The sequence below is a fragment of the Salmo salar genome, chromosome ssa04 (assembly GCF_905237065.1).
Source record: "Salmo salar chromosome ssa04, Ssal_v3.1, whole genome shotgun sequence".
Taxonomy (NCBI): Eukaryota; Metazoa; Chordata; class Actinopteri; order Salmoniformes; family Salmonidae; genus Salmo; species Salmo salar.
This window is the reverse complement of record NC_059445.1, coordinates 21,464,271-21,478,889: the sequence shown is the minus strand read 5'-3', so window position 1 is coordinate 21,478,889 and position 14,619 is coordinate 21,464,271.

The following is a 14,619-nucleotide window of genomic DNA, read 5'->3' as shown; positions in this document are numbered from 1 at the left end:
AGTGGACTGGAGGCAGGGCATGAAAGGGATAACAAATCCAGTTGTTTGTGTCATCCGATTCGGGAAAATACCCGCGTAATTGCGCACCCAACTCACTCAGGTGCTTCGATATATCACATTTGACATTGTCCGTAAGCTTGAGTTAATTTGCACACAAATAATCATACAATGATGGAAAGACCTGTGTGTTGCCCTTGTTAATGCAGACAGAGAAGAGCTCCAACTTCTTAATCATAGCCTCAATTTTGTCCCGCACATTGAATATAGTTGTGGAGAGTCCCTGTAATCCTAGATTCAGATCATTCAGGCAAGAAAAAACGTCACCCAGATAGGCCAGTCGTGTGAGAAACTCGTCATCATGCAAGCGGTCAGACAAGAAAAAATGATGGTCAGTAAAGAAAACTTTAAGCTCATCTCTCTATTCAAAACAATGTGTCAATACTTTTCCTCTTGATTACCAGGGCACTTCTGTATGTTGTAAAAGCGTTACACGGTGGCTGCCCAAATCATTGCATACTGCAGAAAATGCACGAGAGTTCAGGGGATTTGCTTTAACAAAGTTATACATTTTTACTGTTCTGTCTACATGTTTTTAACTGCCATTTCCTGATCGTCAAACTCTTCCATCACACCAAGTCACTTTTCTCAGTTTCAGAAGCATCTGCATAAACTACATTGTGTGTGGCTATCCTTCAATATATTCAAGAGGGGTTTATTGATATGTTGTAAATTATTTATTCTGTATAAACATTTCTTTAAAAAAAAATGTCAAAAAGGCATTCTTTAGCATTTTACAGATAAAAAGAAGAAAAAAGTATTCATCCACAATCTGCTCTGAGTAATTCCAGTCCTGGAGTATCAAAATGAAACCAAAATAAAAAGTCTGACAATCTAGTGTCCAGAAAATATTTATATTTTTGTCTACATTCATCTGGTAAAAGTTGCTTGTGATGTGATTAAGGGGAGATAAAATCCTTAACAATAAATCTCTGCTCTACCCCACCCTTCCCTGCCCCACCTGTGTGTTATGTCACACTGATGATTTAATCAAGGTGCGTCGAAAATGGCACCACATTCCCTAGATAGTGCACATCTTTTGACCAGAGCCCTTTATATGGAATAAGGTGCCATTTCGGACACAGACCAGAGTACCAACAAGAGGAGTGTCTGCCCTCCTGTCTTCAGTCGTGTATCATATTTCCCTTGACCTGACATTTAAATAGCCTGTTTACTCTGACTGGACTCGAACCTATCTAAGAGTCCCAAATGTGCATGCAAAGACCGCTAAGAGTAAAAAAAAATGATGATCTACAAAAAGTAAAAGACATGAGTAGTTCAACACAAACATTTATTGAATATAAAGGATTACAAAAAAAATGTGGGCCCTCTAGTCCCGTCTCACTATTAAATACAAACACAAAGACGGAATGTGAAGCCCTAGCAAGAAGAGTGATAAGTAATTTTCCTAGATAAAAGGGAATGAATCAAACCTAGGGATGCAAATTTCTGGATTTCCTTATAATTCCCTCCTGATTACTGGAATCTTCTGACCAGGATTTCTGGAGAACCTTTTAGGTCAAGTTTCCAGAATATTGCAACCCTAAACACATACATATTTTTGCCAGCGCATCTACAACTACCAACCTCTTTACAAGCTATCACATAACAGTTGCAAACAGGTAACAATTGGCACTCTGTATCAGATGAAACTGGGAATATAAACTCTCCCTCAGAGACCTTTGATGAAGGGCAGTTTCCCAGCCCTGTGGAGGTAGAGGAGGGGCTGCACAAACCCACTGACCACACTGATGTAGAGACACACATATTTGGCATAAAAAAACTGCCGTAAATCAAAGATTCCATTAAGAGGTAAAACCGCTACCCATGGAAGGTAGTTTGCCATCATAGACACCAAGATAATCAAAATGATCTTAAACGCCCTCATCTTCATGTTATTTGTCCCCTCCCTCTCTCGCTCCCCTTCCCCCGGCCCAGGATGTTTCAGAGCCCTGAGAACTGAGAGGCAGCAGAATAACATAAATGTAATTAAGACCAGAATTTCAACCACATACACATATTTGACAATTTGATGTTCTTTTACAAGCGTAGAAGTAAAACAGAACCCAAACAAAACCAGGCAAACCAATCCAGAACACCACACCTTGTATCTCAGGAGTCTGTACTTCAGGAAGACCACAGGGTGGACAACTGCCAGGTAGCGCTCAAAACATATACAGCACTGGAACAGGGGGCGTCCGTGGTATATAAAACCATTAAAGAATGTAAGTAGAGCTAGGATAGGGGGAATAGGGAGTTGTATGTAGACAAAGACAAAGACAGCACACAGGCAGTAGAGAATCTCAGATACAGCCAAGTTGAGAGCGAAGAACTCTGAGGCCACCGTCCCTCCGGCTCCGGTCAGTATCAGCCACAGGACATAGCCATTGGTGGGTAGACTCAGGATGAGGTTGACTGCATAGCAGGCGGTGGTGACAGCGAAATTAAGTTCCAGATAGGCAGAGAGGACAGAGGAATGATTGGAGGAGTCCATTTTATAAAAAATTCAAACCTCATTTTGGAAGTTCCAATGATCACAGCAGTAGAGAGAGAAAGAGGGAGAAAGAGAGAGACAGAAAGACGAGACAAGAACATCACTATGTTAACTCTTCATGTCAAAGGCACTGAACTCAGTTACACTGCTAATCTCAGAGACTAAATAGCGTCAACCAACCTGAAGTCCGTGATTGGTGGGTTGTGACTTCAAGGTCTTTTTACGATTGTGTCTCTCCTTAGAACAGAGCTAGGTACATCTATAGGCTAAATCAAATACCTGCCAACGCACCTGTGTAGCATATCACATTGCCAACCTCTGTAGCTACACCCAAGGACCTCATGCCATGCAAATATTCTACTCAGTGTGACAGGAACCTCACCTATAAATATGATTGATGAGGATGTGTTGCTGTTGCTATTGTAGGCCTACTTGTTACTGCATGTAATCCAAAAATAATACATTTTCTTAACATGCTAGAAGAAACAGACATGTTTTATCATGTTGTACACAAGGCTTTCTGTAGATATCGAATTCTAAAGAGACCAAAATGTGTATGCAAAGGTTAATGTAGTGTCCTCTGACATTTGCTCAGTATTTGTTAGCTGTAGCCTCCTCACATATTATAGTAGACTAGTGGCACTCTGCCCTACGGGCGGGAATTCATGGGAAGTGATTAATTCGATTCAATATCATTTTATTTTGAGGAATACAACACAGAACAATTCACCCACACACCCCAGTCGCTCCTGTCTGTAAACTGATGCTGCCCATCACCTCACTTGATGGACCACACCTGTGTCATGACTGGCCTGTGAGGATCAGGTTACCATGGATCACAGTTCTACAGAGATATCTCTCACTCCCGCAGAGGGGGAGGGGTAGAGAGGGATCGATGGGGTGGGTTATTTTTTTACATTTTATGACACCTCAAGTTATGACACCTCAAGCCATTTTAAATCTTAAGGCAGCAGACGAATCGTTTGTCCTTTAGTGTTTGGGACTGGAATGTCTGTGTGGGCCTTATGGAGAACCTACCTCAGAACTGTAACCTTCAGTAAATGGACTTTGGGACATTATATTTCATCAGCCAAAATGGTGGTAACAATGATAGATGGATTATGAAAATGAATGTCGCTTTTGTTATCTTATTAAAAGTTAAATGCCAACGTTATAACTAAACATTGTAACTTGAAGAGTTTTCATAATATGTACATGATGTTTACATGCTGTGCATTTTGTTGAAAATATCCAGATCAAAGAAAATGTTTTTGTGACGATGAGCTGTGATTTGAATTGTCTAAACGAGATCCTAGTAAGTTCTAATACCTTGCCTTGTATTGAGCTACACCCCAGGGAACCCAGAGAGCATGTCATAAAGACGGAAATGCCCCTTTGTGACCCAGAGGTATAAAACATGTGACTTTAGAATTTTACATGCAGACTAAGTTTACCACGGGCTGCAGCCAAGGTTCACGTCTAGTCGTGATCCCAAAATGCAACATGTTAGGTCAGGTCACGTTAGGTCAGTAAATAAGTATCAATTACGGTCCCATTCTGATTTGCTTCTAACAATACCAAAAATTAGAACAGGTCATGGTAGGAATAGTTTTAGTTACTCAGCTCCGTGGTCCTGGAATTCTCTCTTGAACATTTTAAAATGGGATGATCTAGTTTCGTTGGCGGAGTTTAAACACTTGATCGATGCATATATTATAGAAGAGTGTAATTGTTTTTAGGCCAGCTGTTTTTAGTCAAGATGTTTGTGTTTTTAAATGTAATATGTTTTTGTTGTACTGTATGTGTGTTCATAGTTTTGTTTAATGTTGTGTGAGTGAATGAAATTTGGTTTGTCTGAAACGTTGTTCCCCTTGCTGCTATTGGATCAGGTCTCTCTTGGAAAATATATATTTATCTCAATGAGAATAAACCTGTATAAATAAAGGTAAAATAAATTAAAATTAAAATGTAAAAAAAAAAAAGGAACCTCTTAACAATCAAGGCTACGGTTGATTACTGTATCTAAGAAGGTGAAATCAAGAAGAACCAACCGGTTATTTTCTTAAAATCATCAGTTGTCCACACGACCCTCCTACCCAAGCTGGGAGCGTCGACACGGCTGATTATCCTCCTAAGAAGACTACTCTCACAGAACGAGTGCAAGGAAACAGACAACCAAGAGAAAGGACATTGTGACATTGTGTGGACAATCAGAGACTTACACCCGGTAACGATGGAGACGCGGCCATCGGAAGAAAAGGGCATTGGCCAAACCTATGCCAATAATCGGAACTCGGTCCACGAAAAGATACCCAACGGAGACCTTCAACAAGTAAATACATTCATTATAATTCTGACCCATAAGTGTGGCAGTTCAGGGCAAGGTGTTAGGGCTAAACTTAGCAGGTTACAAATGTATCCAAGTGTGCTTTTCTCTCATGCGCTTTCTCTCTCCCTCTCTCTCTCTTTCTTTAAACCTCCATCTTGTGTAACACATGTCATATTGTGTTGGTCCGCACTGAAATTGTACAATCTGAAGAGGCCTAACCTCAGCTGCAATGCCTCGAATGACTGTATTGGCCATGATGTTCAGAATTTCATTCTGTGCTTTGGGGCCTGTCTACATTGTGCTACACTCTGTTAACCACTTAAGTAAAACGGGATCATCCTCTTCTGCTCTACGTTTCAAAAGCTGGTATAAATTCCCACTGTCATCTGTGTGGCCTCTAAAGGCTTGTCCCTGTCTTGCAACATGCCGCACCGAACTAACAATTTTCATCAAGCAATGCCTTGCGTTCTCTTGCTGTTTACCCCACGCGCTGGATAACTGGGCACTGATTGGATTTAGCTGGTGTGATGTTACAGTTACAAAGTAGCGGTTGGTTTGGCAGTTTTGATGTGCTGTGAATTTTACAATGGCTTTTCTCCAGTTCCTAAATCCTGCACTAAAGAAGGCAGCATCCGCTCTTTGGCCAAAAGATGGCTGTCTTGAAAACTCTTGGCTACAGTGAAAACACAACACTCCTTTTATTGATGGATTATAATGTAGCCAGGGGAAATCGCGAAACCGTTTCTCTTGAAAGGTCAACAATGTTGGCAAGAGTTTGCGGTTCTATAAAATGTGAGTGTGGCCAATATGGTTTTGTGACATCACTGAGGTAACTGGACAATGCTGTGCCATGGCCCCTATACTGGTGGTGCTGGCAACAAGTTGACACCTGGTCCTGCCGTGGCTGTGACACTGTCATCTGAGGTCTCTCTCCCTGGCTCTTTCCCTTTCACCACCATCACTGACTCACAGTCTGTCTCCTAGAAAATAAATAAGGTGTTTGCCATATTCCTAACTACTGGTACCCAAAACTAAACAATTCTGTGTGCCATTTGTTGCCTGCTCTGCCTGATGACATTATTATGAAACTATTATGAAACATTTCCATTAGCATTTCACTTCTTTCTTATGAACATTTTATCAACTAGTCTTTGAGATATTAGGCTACAAGGGTTCTTACTTTGCGTTTTGGTGTACTGAAAATGCTCTGATGGCCGTCTTTTGATTTTTTTTGCCATTTCTCTGTCATTTTTCTACCTGGCTGGCTGGATACACGTTTCTGTGGTGTTTACTATAATCTTTGCTATCGTCATTTTACTCGAAGATCGGCACACAGGTGCTTCAAAGTCCCCTAGTGACAATTTAGCTTTTGCAACGAGACCATTAAATATATTTAAGACAATGGTAGAATAGAGTGTAATTCTGTTCAGTTTATCTCTAACCTTATCACATGGACTTCAAAGCACTACAGCTGCATGCTGATCTTGGAATAATCTGAAGATAACAAAGATTCCATCTTTGACGACGCACATTAATGTAATAGGAACTAGCTAGATTGCTAGCTAATGTTTGCTCCATCGGTTTGCTCGCTAGCTCTGCAAATTCAGCTATTGTGTGTGTGAACCCTGCCAACATAAAACGAAATCGCAATGGTGCGATTGACTGGATTAACCTCACGTTAGCTACGTGCATTGAGTGCCTTTCAGACGGTAGACACGAACACTCTGTCACCTTGCCATCTAAGGAACACTGCATTGCATTGCTCTCATTGACTCAAATTGTGTTAGGTTCTTATTTTTCAGAGTAAATAACCCACGGACACTAGAGAGGCTTTAACCAAGTTTAATTCTATCCCAAAGGTTCTGTACAGCTGTAATCAGACAACCCAACATTTGTCCCATCCAGATATTTATATCCCACTTAACCTGTTATGGCTAGGGGGCAGTATGTTCACGGCTGGATAAAAAACGTACCCGATTTAATCTGGTTACCACTCCTACCCAGTAACTAGAATATGCATATACTTATTACATATGGATAGAAAACACCCTAAAGTTTCTAAAACTGTTTGAATGGTGTCTGTGAGTATAACAGAACTCATTTGGCAGGCAAAAACCTGACAAGGTTTCAGGCAGGAAGTGGCCTGTCTGACAAGGTGTCGTTCTTCTTGTCTCTGTTTATTGAAGAGTGAGGATCTTAGCTGTCCCGTGACACTTCCTACGGCTGCCATAGGGTCTCAGAAGGCGGTAAAAAGCTGAATCGTGGCTTTGCAGGCTCTGGCTGAAAAAAAGTAGCGCGTTTGGGTAGTGGCTGGTTACAGTACTGTGAGACTCAGGCTCGTGCCCGCGTCGACCGAAAGCTTTGTTTACTTTCCTCTGTTTAGCTAAAAGGAGATTCCCGGTCGGAATATTATCGCTTTTTACGAGAAAAATGGCATAAAAATGGATTTTAAACAGCGGTTGACATGCTTCGAAGTACGGTAATGGAATATTTAGATTTTTTTTGTCACGAATTGCGCCATGCGCGCGACCCTGATTTACCATTTCAGATAGTGTCTGGGACGCACGAACAAAACGCCGCTATTCGGATATAACGATGGATTATTTTGGACCAAACCAACATTTGTTATTGAAGTAGCAGTCCTGGGAGTGCATTCTGACGAAGACAACAAAAGGTAATCAAACTTTTATAATAGTAAACCTGATATTGGTGAGTGCTAAACTTGCCGGGTGTCTAAATAGCTAGCCCGTGATGCCTGGGCTATGTACTTAGAATATTGCAAAATGTGCTTTCACCAAAAAGCTATTTTAAAATCGGACATATCGAGTGCATAGAGGAGTTCTGTATCTATAATTCTTAAAATAATTGTTATGCTTTTTGTGAACGTTTATCGTGAGTAATTTAGTAAATTCTTAGTGAATTCGCCGGACGTTTGCGGGTGGTATGCTAGTTCTGAACGTCACATGCTAATGTAAAAAGCTGTTTTTTGATATAAATATGAACTTGATTGAACAAAACATGCATGTATTGTATAACATAATGTCCTAGGGTTGTCATCTGATGAAGATCATCAAAGGTTAGTGCTGCATTTAGCTGTCTTCTGGGTTTTTGTGACATTATATGCTAGCTTGAAAAATGGGTGTCTGATTATTTCTGGCTTGGTACTCTGCTGACATAATCTAATGTTTTGCTTTCGTTGTAAAGCCTTTTTGAAATCGAACAGTGTGGTTAGATAAAGGAGAGTCTTATCTTTAAAATGCTGTGAAGTAGTCATATGTTTGAAAAATTGAAGTTTTGTATTTTTGAGGAATTTGTAATTCGCGCCACGCCTATCATTGGATATTGGAGCAGGTGTTCCGCTAGCGGAACGTCTAGATGTAAGAGGTTAACCTGTTAGGGCTAGGGGGCAGTATTTACACGGCCGGATAAAAAAACGTACCCGATTTAATCTGGTTACTACTCCTGCCCAGTAACTAGAATATGCATATAATTATTGGCTTTGGATAGAAAATACCCTAAAGTTTCTAAAACTGTTTGAATGGTGTCTGTGAGTATAACAGAACTCATATGGCAGGCAAAAACCTGAGAAGATTCCATGCAGGAAGTGGCCTGTCTGACAAGTTGTTGTTCTTCTTGCCTCTGTTTATTGAAGACTGAGGATCTTTGCTGTAACGTGACACTTCCTACGGCTCCCATAGGCTCTCAGAGCCCGGGAAAAAGCTGAACGATATCGAGGCAGCCCCAGGCTGAAACACATTATCGGTTTTGACAAGTGGCCGATCAGAGGACAATGGGCTTAGGCGCGTGCCCGAGTCGACCCCATGCTTTATTTTCTTTCGTCTGTTTACCTAATTGCAGATTCCTGGTCGGAATATTATCGCTTTATTACGAGAAAAATTGCATAAAAATTGATTTTAAACAGCGGTTGACATGCTTCGAAGTACGGTAATGGAATATTTAGAATTTTTTTGTCACGAAATGCGCCATGCTCGTAACCCTTATTTATCATTCGGATAGTGTCTTGAACGCACAAACAAAACGCCACTGTTTGAACATAACTATGGATTATTTGGTACCAAACCAACATTTGTTATTGAAGTAGAAGTCCTGGGAGTGCATTCTGACGAAGAACACCAAAGGTAATCAAACTTTTCTAATAGTAAATCGGAGTTTGGTGAAGGCTAAACTTGCTGGGTGTCTAAATAGCTAGCCCTGTGATGCCGGGCTATCTACTTAGAATATTACAAAATGTGCTTTCACCAAAAAGCTATTTTAAAATCGGACATATCGAGTGCATAGATGAGTTCTGTATCTATAATTCTTAAAATAATTGTTATGCTTTTTGTCAACGTTTATCGTGAGTAATTTAGTAAATTGTTAGTAAATTCGCCGGAAGTTTGCGGGGGGTATGGTAGTTCTGAACGTCACATGCTAATGTAAAAAGCTGGTTTTTGATATAAATATGAACTTGATTGAACAAAACATGCATGTATTGTATAACATAATGTCCTAGGTCATCTGATGAAGATCATCAAAGGTTAGTGCTGCATTTAGCTGTCTTCTGGGTTTTTGTGACATTATATGCTAGCTTGAAAAATGGGTGTCTGATTATTTCTGGCTGGGTACTCTGCTGACATAATCTAATGTTTTGCTTTCGTTGTAAAGCCTTTTTGAAATCGGACAGTGTGGTTAGATCAACGAGAGTCTTGTCTTTAAAATGCTGTAAAATAGTCATATGTTTGAGAAATTGAAGTAATAGCATTTCTAAGGTATTTGAATAACGCGCCACAGGATTCCACTGGCTGTTACGCAGGTGGGACGATTTGGTGCCACCTACCCTAGAGAGGTTTATTAAGGAGTGAAAGAGACTGGGTCTCTGTAGAAAGACAGATAGCTGTGGAATGTGTTGCATGACGAGCAGAGCAACGTGTTGATACAGGGGACACTGATGGACATCTGTGGATTAGATGAAGGAGGGGTTGAGGTCAGGAGGTTAGGACAGGTCACCTGAAGGGAGTAATAAGGGTTTGGGATCTTGTTACTCTTTTTCTGTTAAACCATAAGAAGGATTGGAGAGAAGAAGGAGTGTCTTAATATACTCTGCGTCTGATCTATCATGTCTTTAATATCTCACTGTTCAAAATGTGGAATCCAAAACTAGCTAGCAAACGCTAGCTAACATAAATAGTGACCTGTAATTCAAACCATTGTGAGGCAAAGGGCGGGGGGTGTATAATCAGCACAAGTGCTTTCATTGCGTAACAAACATTAATCCCCAAAACTAAAGGGAGGGAAGGGAGGGTGGCTGCCGTCAACGACGGCACCTGTGCTACACCCCCCCTCCCCAACCCACCTATACTGGAGGTGGCTCAGGTTCTGGCCTACTGTCCTCCAGAGTCTCTTAGCTCCGGACCGTAGGCAGACTCACTCGGTTCCGGGTTGTAGGCAGACTCATTCAGTTCCGAGCTGTAAGCAGACTCACACAATTCACAGTTATTGTCAACCTCATTCTGTTCCGGACCACAGGCAGACTCACTTGGTTCCGGACCGCAGACAGACTCACTCGGTTCCGGACTACATGCAGGCTCACTCGGTTCCGGATCGCAGGCAGGCTCACTCGGTTCCAGATCGCAGGCGGGCTCACTCGGCCCCCTGGATCGCAGGCAGGCTCACTCGGTTCCGGATCGCAGGCAGGCTCACTCGGTTCGGGATCGCAGGCAGGCTCACTCGGTTCCGGATCGCAGGCAGGCTCACTCGGTTCCGGACTGCAGGCAGGCTCACTCGGTTCCGGACTGCAGGCAGACTCACTCGGTTCCGGACTGCAGGCAGACTCACTCGGTTCCGGACTGTAGACCCATTCACCCCTCTCCGAACTGTGGGCTGTCTCATTCGGGTTCTGCACAGTGGGCCGTCTCCCTTGTTTCCAAACTGTAAGCCGTCACACTCGGTTCTGCACAGTGGGCCGTCTCCCTTGGTTCCGAACTGTAGGCCATCTCACTCGGTTCCGGGCTTAACACTCTTACCGGATACTCATGACGGGGTACTGTTGTCGGATACTCTGGACGGGGCACTGTTGCCGAATACTCTGGACGGGGCACTGTCGTCGGATACTCTGGACGGGGCACTGTCGTCGGATACTCTGGACGGGGCACTGTCGTCGGATACTCTGGACGGGGCACTGTCGTCGGATACTCTGGATGGGGCACTGTCGTCGGATACTCTGGACGGGGCACTGTCGTCGGATAGTCTGGACGGGGCACTGTCGTCGGATACTCTGGACGGGGCACTGTTGCCGAATACTCTGGACGGGGCACTGTCGTGAGATACTCTGGACGGGGCACTGTCGTCGGATACTCTGGACGGGGCACTGTCGTCGGATACTCTGGACGGGGCACTGTCGTCGGATACTCTGGACGGGGCACTGTTGTCGGATACTCTGGACGGGGCACTGTTTCCGGACACTCTGGACAGGGCACTGTTTCCGGACACTCGAGGCTGGGCTGACGCACTGGAAGCCTGATGCGTGGGACTGGTAGTGGAGGTACCAGCCTGGGGACACGCACCTCAGGGCTAGAGCGGGAAGCAGGAACCGGCCGAGTGGAACTGGTATTACGCACTGGAAGCCTGATGCGTGGTGCTGGTACTGGAAGTGCCAGTTTGGTGACACGCACCTCATGGCTAGTGCGGGGAGCAGGAACGGGCTGAGTTGGACTGGGCTGACGTATTGGAGGCCTGGTACGTGGTACTGGTACTGGATATACCGGGCCGTGGAGAAGCACTGGCGGGCTCGATCGCACCTCCTGCACAACCCATCCTGGCTGGATGCAACTAGTAGCCCTGCACACAAGCGGAGTTCTGGTACAGGACGAACTGGGCTGTGCAGGGGCCTGATGGTTGCCGTGCATAGAGCGGGCGTAGGATAGCCTGGACCTAGGAGACGCACCGGTGACCAGATGCGCTACGCAGGCATCCTCCTACCAGGCTGGATGCCCACTCTAGCACGGCACTTGCGAGGGGCTGGGATCACTCGCACCGGACTGTGCGTGCGTATGGGCGAGATCATGCGCACTTCCGCATACCTCGGCGCTCTCCACTCCAAACGCTTCCCAAAAAAAGCACGGGGAGCTGGCTTAGGTCTACTGCCTGGCCTAGCCAAACTACCCGTGTGCCCCCCCCAAAAAAATTATTGGGGGTGCCTCTCTGGCTTAAACGCCAGTCGTGTTCACCTGTAGCGTTCCCGGTCTTCGCTCCATTTTCTCCATGGACCTTCTCCGGCCATAATCTCCTCCCACGTCCACTTTTCCCGATAGTCCACATTATTATCCCGTTGCTCCTTACCCCGCTGCTTGGTCCTTGGTTGGTGGGAGATTCTGTAACACTCTTCGTCGTCAGACGATATAGAGAAATCATCGTCGGAGAAAGTGGACCAATACGCAGCGGGGTTATGTGTACTCATCTTCTTTATTACTGGATAAGAAGGCAAAACCGAAAGCAAAATACGTACACAAGAAAAAACACAATGACGACAACTAATAGGCTTGTTAGGCACACCGCTATACAAAGCATATAATCTCCCACACTAAACAAACCCACACACATACCTATATATAGGACTCTCAATCAGAGGAAAATAGAAACACCTGCCTCCAATTGAGAGTCCACACCCAAACCTAAACATAGAAAAACTAAACAAGACAGAACGTAGAAAATACAACCTAGAACATACCCAACACCCAGAACTAACAAATCACACACCCTAAACACAACCAACCACCCCGAACCAACCAAAACAAATACCCTCTGCCACGTCCTGACCAAACTACAATAACAAATAACCCCTATTACTGGTCAGGACGTGACACAAAATGCATTTTCAGTTATTAAATCGGAAACAGACTGTTTGATAGATCTGCAGATGAACTTGAGGTAGAATTACTTTTTCAGAAATAATACTATCTCTTTTTGGTTGTATTGTTGATGACAATAGTATCAATAGAATTATTACTGTAGATTTTCCCTCCATTTCTTATTTCCAATAAAGGCTCAAGCTGAGTAAAAACATTTGTCTACCTGGTTATAAAATAAAAAAAGCATAATTTAAATAAATGACAGATTTGATCTGACCTGGTCAAAAATAACTCAGAGCCCTATCCATCCATAACACTTTCCACAGAGCCCAGCATATTCTCTTCAATCATACTGAAGTGTTGTCATAAACAATGGATCACATTTGCATGTCAGGTGTGGTCCATCAAGTGATGTGATGGGCAGCATCAATTTACAGACGGTAGTGAATGAGGTGTGTGGGTGAGTGGCTCTGTGTTGTAAGACTCAACAACGAAATTGTATTGAATCGAATGAATCAGATCCAATGATTTAATGCTCATATGTCAGGGTGACGCTAGTAATACTATATGAGGAAGCTACAGCTAACAACAAATGAGCAAATGTCAGAGGACACCTCATTAACCTTTGACTTCACATTTTGGCCTCTTTAGAACTCTGTAACTGCAGTAAACCTTGTAAAAAACTTGATAAATAACATCTAACATATTCTAACATATATATAAATGTATATAAAATATATAGAAATATATATAGAAAATATATCATTTTTGGTTAGCATGTAGTAGCTTAAACCAACTCTGTGTTTAACAAGTTGGTCTACAGTAGCAACACCAACACATCAATCACATTGATAGGTGTGGTTCCTGGTACACCGAGTAGGATATTTGCATGGCATGTGGTCCTTTGGTGTAGGTACAGAGGTTGGCAATGTGATATGCTACACAGGTGTGTTGGCAGGTATTTGATGTAGCCTATAGTTGTACCAAGCTCAGTTCTAAGGAGAGACACAAATGCAAAGAGACCGGGAAGAGAAGAGACACCAATTTTACAGAGTTCAGGTTGGACTACACTTTTTAGTCTCTGATATTAGCAGTGTAACTGAGTGAAATGTTTGTATTTAAATTCCTTACAATTCAATTTAGGTAACTTTAATTGGAAAGTGCAGACACTGACTAGTATTCTGGATGATGTTTTTCTGATGTGCCTTTGATGTGAAGAGTTAACATTGTGGTGTTGTTGTCACCCCCTCTCTCTCTCTCTCTCTCTCCCCCTCTCTGTGTGATCATTGGAATGTTAAAGACCACAATTCATAACTGAGCTTGCACAAAAATGAACTCTTCCAACCATTCCACTGTCCTCTCTGGCTATCTGGAGTCAGTTTACACTTTAAAAACTGCCTGCTATGCAATCAACCTCATCCTGAGTCTACCCACCAATGGCTATGTCCTGTGGCTGATACTGACCGGACCCGGAGGGACGATGGCCTCAGAGTTCTTCGCTCTCAACTTGGCTGTATCTGAGATTCTCTACTGCCTGTGTGCTGTCTTTGTCTTTGTCTACATACACCTCCCTATTCCCAATATCCTAGCTCTACTTACATTCTTTAGTGGTTTTATATACCACGGCCGCCCCCTGTTCCAGTGCTGTATATGTTTTGAGCGCTACCTGGCAGTTGTCCACCCTGTGGTCTTCCTGAAGTACAGACCCCTGAAATACAAGGTGCGGTGTTCTGGATTGGTTTGGCTGCTTTTGATTGGGTTCTGTTTTAATTCTTTGCTTGTAAAAGACCAAATTGTCATATGTTATGTGTCTTTCAGTGAAGTTCTGGTCTTACTTTCATTTATGTTATTCTGCTGCCTCTCAGTTCTCAGGGCTTTGAAACAGCCTGGGC